This window comes from Euprymna scolopes, chromosome 17 (assembly GCF_053919585.1).
Source record: "Euprymna scolopes isolate OS-2025 chromosome 17, ASM5391958v1, whole genome shotgun sequence".
In the NCBI taxonomy this organism is placed as follows: Eukaryota; Metazoa; Mollusca; class Cephalopoda; order Sepiida; family Sepiolidae; genus Euprymna; species Euprymna scolopes.
The window spans coordinates 93,456,439-93,462,942 of record NC_136498.1 but is presented as its reverse complement, the minus strand read 5'-3'; positions in this window follow the sequence as shown (position 1 = coordinate 93,462,942).

The window sequence follows — 6,504 nt, the reverse complement described above, 5'->3', positions numbered from 1 at the left end:
AGCTCAAAGACTCCAGTACACTCTATGAAATTAAATCAACAAAACCTTATAGACCTACTTCCAATAATTATCCATTATTCATTACAGAAAAAAAAAATTCTGGATCCTAAATCCTTACATAAACTTTATGAATATTAGAACTGAACATTGAAATTATGCCCCTAAGTAAGACAAATTGTACTAACCAAACGAACTAATAACGAAAAAACATAAGCCACTGAAGGTCCTAAACACGGTAACCAAATTATAACTCTAATATAGATAAGTCTAAAAACTTTTATCTCATGAAAAATACAAGACCTACATAATCGCTCTAGAATATTTCCATTAAAATGATACCACGTTTATCAAAATTAATTTCTTACGCTAGATAAGACGCCTTTTCATTCCTCAGATATACATATCATTTACATCTATTTCTCACCAATCTAATTATAGTGAATTATTTTTACACAATCACTCGAATTTAAGTTAAACATACAAAAGTCAAGTATCATGGTTGAATTGTGCTCTTAAAAGTACATTCATTTCAAATGCGGCCCTGTCTTATAAAAGAATCTACAATTGATTTTATAGGCTGCACCTTTCTGCATGTGCGTTGAAAAAATTTCTACAAATGCAATCATGATGTTATGTTGTGTAAAGATGTTTATTTGGTAAAAATCAGATTTCTTTTTTTAATTGAATTTGTTCGATTATCGATTTTCAATATTTGTTATACACAATCCGATACAAAACCTACATAAGAATACGGACAAACACACGAAATACCTTCGTGTAAAAAAAAAGGCCCAGCCGTTTCCGAGCTCGTAGGAACTCTCTCTCTCACACACAAAGTTCCTATATATATATATATATATATATATATATATATATATAATTATTATTTAGTATATCCACATACAATGTTATAAGAAGATATAATATTTTATCCATCAATTTTCAGTATTTATTTCAACACACACACACACACACACACACACACACACACACACACACACACACACACACACACACACACACACACACACACACACACACACACACACACACACATATCCGTTTTGTTTTTCTACGAGTCATCAAATTCGTGACTTTTAATAGAGGTGTGTATTTTTCTTGCTGCAATATTTTTTTATCATTATGGTTAATTAAAAAAAAACTTAGCAGGAGATCATTAAATCCGACAGGTGTTCTTTTTCGATGCGTTTTTCACACCGATGCGGCATGTCACGTATCGGTGTGAAAGACGCATTCTAATCATCAAACGCACACCAATTAGTAAAGCGTTATATCTAGAACGTTTCACATGACAGGTAACAAATATAAACAAGATGTTCCGTTCAGTCTTGAGACATAATTGTTAGAGTGCCCGTTTATTGTTCGCGCTTGTAACCATTAAAGCACGTAACTTCCACTGCCAGTTTCTTTCTCTTTGTACATACATACATACATACATAAATACATACATACATACATACATACATACATATGTATGTATTAATGTGTATACATATACACATATATAAATGTATGTAGTACAAAATTTTGTTGCAATTCAAAGACTTAAATTTTTTCTTTTATATAACTCTTGTTTATTTAATCTGGGATCTCTTCATTACAGCCGTTTCGTTAATGGGATGATAATTTTATCATTTTATGTTTTCATAAAATTTTTCTTTCTTATCTACTCGTCAGATGTGATTTCCATCCGATGTTACTAGCAAAAAGTTAATTATGTACATCATAAACCTAAGCGTTTGTTTGGGGGAAAAGAAATTCCGTCCTCATGTTGTTACAGGTCGGCCATTAGCTGTGTATATATATATATATATATATATATATATATATATATATATATATATATATATATATGCATATTTGTATATAAAGATGCATATATAGCTGTATATAAGTTCGATCGTACACATTGTATCGGGATATATATGTTTATATAGGAAATTTATATGCATATATGTATATATATATATGTGTATATTTATATAATTCTTTACAGTATCTGTCAAGAATTGTATAAATCGACTGATTTAAAGGAATAAATTATAAGATGGTCAACATCATGAATTTTGGAATATAAATTTTTGTCATTTATTCTATACATTGCTCTGTACTCTTGAACTTCTTATATAAGGATTGAAATATAATAAGAAAATATATTTCTACAGAAATATAAATATATATTTATATATATATGTTTGTGTATATGTACATATGTCTATATGTATATATGTGTGTATATATACATGTGTGTGCGTATATACGCATATAAATATGTGTGTATATATATGTATGTATATGTGTGTGCGTGTGTGTGTATATGTGTACGTGTGTGTATGGCGTCACAGAAATAATGTTTTTCCTGGAACAATGCAAAACCGTTCTTTTGGCTTCTACTTGACTTTATAAGGACGTGTATTCGACCTCTTTTGATTTTTTTTCTTCTGTTCGTTTAAGAATCGAAAACGTTCGTTATACAAAACGTAGAGAAATTCTTTCGATTTCAACAGAAAAAAAGATTATTAGGAAATTGGAAAACGGAAATGGTATAATTAAGCGGTTTTTCTACTTTATGTACAATACTCAAATGAATTCGGCTAACCATGGAAACGTATAAAATGAATAACTCCTTTTTTGTAATTTCTATATTATTATATATTTTTCTTCATTCCCCACAACCTACAAAAACTCAATAAAACTCCTCTAATTTTCCAGATAAATTCTTTCTAGCAATAAACTTATAGCCCCAAATCCTTTTCAAAACACCCTTCTTTTTAAATATTTATGCTTCATCTTCGTTTGCACGGCTAATAATCTCACCGAACCCTAACCCTAACCCTAACCCTAACCCTAACCCCACTCACTAATTTGACTTCGCCCTCGTCACTGTTCTAATTACCATTTTTATAAAGATAGGTTTTTCTGACAACCACATCATCATTTTCCCTTACTCGACAGCATTGACGTTGAAAGAATGCTCGATAACTTTTTACACTTATTCTTCAAATCGCTTCCTTTCTGGACTTCTTCATCTGTGTTTATCCACTAAGATATTTATTCTTTGGACCAGTTATAATCCTCAACAACATGCACTCGGACTACTATAATCATGAAGATTTTATTTCTACCACTTTCTCAGATTCATCTGATTTTCGACTCAACAACTATGAGAATACACTCACACGGGAAACCAATTTTTTTTTCATTACTCCATCTTATTCTACATCTCACTTTCACGCTAGTGTGATCCTTTTCATACTTAGTTTCTTTAAATACTTTACAGGTAAAATTTCTTTATACATTTTGCTAATTCCTCCCTTCTAACGAGAAAGAAAGTATTTCTTTGAAACTCCGCAGATTAAGAACTTTCACTTCTATTTGTGTTTCCTTTCTGAAAAATAAATGTTTATTTATCTCTTGCTAAAGTGTGTGTGTGTGTATAACTGCTCTAAATGCATGGCATCGATATAACTTGTTGTACAAATATATACATAGAGTACATAGATAGACTCTTCTTACAATTTCATTCTAATACTTTCCTTCACTGGCATTCCTTCCTTTTACAAAACCTAAACGTTGTTTAACATTTATTATTATAATTTACCAATGGTATAAAAAGATGTGCATCAACCCAATCAATCTTTCATGAACTATTATTAGTTCGCACAGCTAATACTTGCTTAGAAAAATTGTAATAATATACAACCATAGCCTTAGTATGTATTATTTTAATCTAACAATTTTTGCAATCAATTTTTGTAATCAATTTTTGCAATCAATTTTTGTAATCAACTTTTGTAATCAATTTTTGTAATCAATTTTTGCAATCAATTTTTGTAATCAATTTTTGCAATTAATTTTTGTAATCAATTTTTGCAATCAATTTTTGTAATCAATTTTTGCAATTAATTTTTGTAATCAATTTTTGCAATCAATTTTTGTAATCAATTTTTGCAATCAATTTTTGTAATCAATTTTTGTAATCAATTTTTGTAATCAATTTTACGATTAAAAAAAAACAAGCAAACTTATTTTTTTACTCACGTTCATCCCTAACAGGGCATATCGCCACTTGGACGTAAGGGACAGCTATTTGGGACCATGTCTAGGAAAGATTAACAAGATGTTTGTTTACGTTACATTTAAACTTCTGCATATCAATACAGCGAGAGAAGCCGGTAGTCTAGTTGTTCGAGGGAAGAATTATTAGAATAGAAAGCCTTCTGGCATTTAAGGACCTCAACAGTGAAAGGGTGAGATTTTATTGCTAAGCGAGTTTGTCGGAGATATGTACACCGAGGAGGCACAATTGCAACGAGTCCATCAGAGCACATTCCATTAAAATATTGGTAAAACAGGCACAGGGATGCAACATTGCGGCGATGGGACAGAGGTTGGAATTTAGTTAACAAAATGGGACTTCTTAGATTGAAAACTTTTTTACCCTATCCTATAATAGTAGATGCATCAGCCCAGATGTAACAGCAATACTCCATACATGCGCGAATGGTGGCCTTGTAGAAGTGCAGGATACTCTCAGATAGAGGGAACCAACCCTCTTTGCAGCAGCTTTTGCAATGTCCTGAATGTACTTATTCCAATTCATATTGGCCGCAAATTTTAGACCGAGAAGTTTGGAGGAAGAATTATCAGGTAGGGTGTTATTTGTCAAAGATATAGGCAGTTGGAGAGGCGTCTTGTAATTATTAAAGGAGAGTAACTTGGTCTTAGTAACATTAAATGTTACCATCTACGGTCTCGAAGTTATTTTCTAACGATTCTGCCATTGCATTAGATTTATGTACACCAGTTCTTCCCTCATCATGTTATAGAGCGTTGTATCATCAACAAATATACCCATCTCGGACACAATATTATCAAGGAGGTCGTTTATGAATATCAGGAATAATAGTGGTTCACTGAGGCACTCCTGCATTAATATGCTGCTTGGATGTACGTCAATCAATAACAAGCTGGATGGCCAAGGAAGGATCTAATTATATTTAGTATACATCCAGTTATACCGTAGCATTTAATTTTTATTAGAAGCCTTTCGTGCCAGACTTTTTCAAAGGCCTTGGATATATCAAGGGCTACAGCCCTGGCTTTGGCCGCCTTATCCAGTACATGGTATGTGTGTTCAGAGATGACTGTTAAAATATCTGCAGTAGAACGACATTGCCTAAATCTATACTATTTTTCAGAAAGATTTGCTTTTGCAAGGTGGTGGACTAGTTGCTTGATTAATGAAGGTCTCAAAGAGGGGGAGAAGACTAATAGGGCGATAATTGAGAGGGTCAGTCCTTTCAACAGAATTCTTGTACTCTGGTACTACATAGTTCATCTTCCAGCTATTAGTGAAGCAGGATTCAGCAAGGAATTTATTGTAGAGCTTAGAAAGTATGGGGGCTAGCTCAGCTGAGCATTTCTTAATTTAGTATAGCATGGATGAGATCAGGCCCATAGTTCACTTGAAGGTCTCTTTTACGATATCGCGGACATGAAAAAGGGTGATTTTTAGTGTGGCTTCACTCCGCATAGGGAAATTTGGGAGGGAGTTGTTTGTTGACTCTAAGGTAGAATTGAGGGCGAATCGCCGGGCAAGCAGTTCTGCCTTCTCGATTTCCGTGCATACAACCTTCTGGTTGTTGGATAGTGGAGGAATTACTGACTGCCTTTTACTCACTACATTATTACATTATTATAGATTTTACTCACTACATTATTATAGATTTTCCAGAAATCCTATCGTTTTCAATTCTATGCGTTCTCCTTATTATTTCAGCATGCTTTCTTTTTGCTGTCACTATTTACCTCTTACAATGATTTCTAGCATCTACAAATTTTTGTCTGTTTGTATTTGACTTATAACGTACTAACCGGCGGAATGCATGCTGTCTTTATGCAGTAGCAGCTGCACAATCTGTAGTGAACCATGGGGGTGAGTGGGGCTTGCTATAATATTTCCGTGTGAGAACATATGCTTCAATGCCGTCCTTGTACCATTGTTGTTTCATTGGCACACTGTTCAGCAAGAAGAGAGAAGATATCGGTCCATGAGGCATCTCTGATGTGTTCTTTAATGGCTTCTCAATAAGCCTTTTTGTAATACCTTGTTGCTTTGAGCAATGACTCCTTACCTTGGGGTTGGGATTTTAAGTATGATGTCAACCGATACCATTAAGTGGTCTACGTTTCAAAGTGAACTGTGGGCATTAGTCACACATCCTCATATACTGTGATAAGGAATAGGTCTAGAAGTGAAGCCTGCTGAGGTTCACGATCTGATAGGTTGGGAACATTACTGTCTGTGTGAGGCAATGGGCTATATATAGAGAAGCTATAAGTAAAGGGTAACTTGCTGACATTCTTAGGTTATCGTAACATAAATTCCTCATTAACATTAAATGGTTTACATAGATTTTATTCCTAATATTTTCAGACCAGCAAGCTATCTAAAGACATAATGATACACAAATAGTAAAA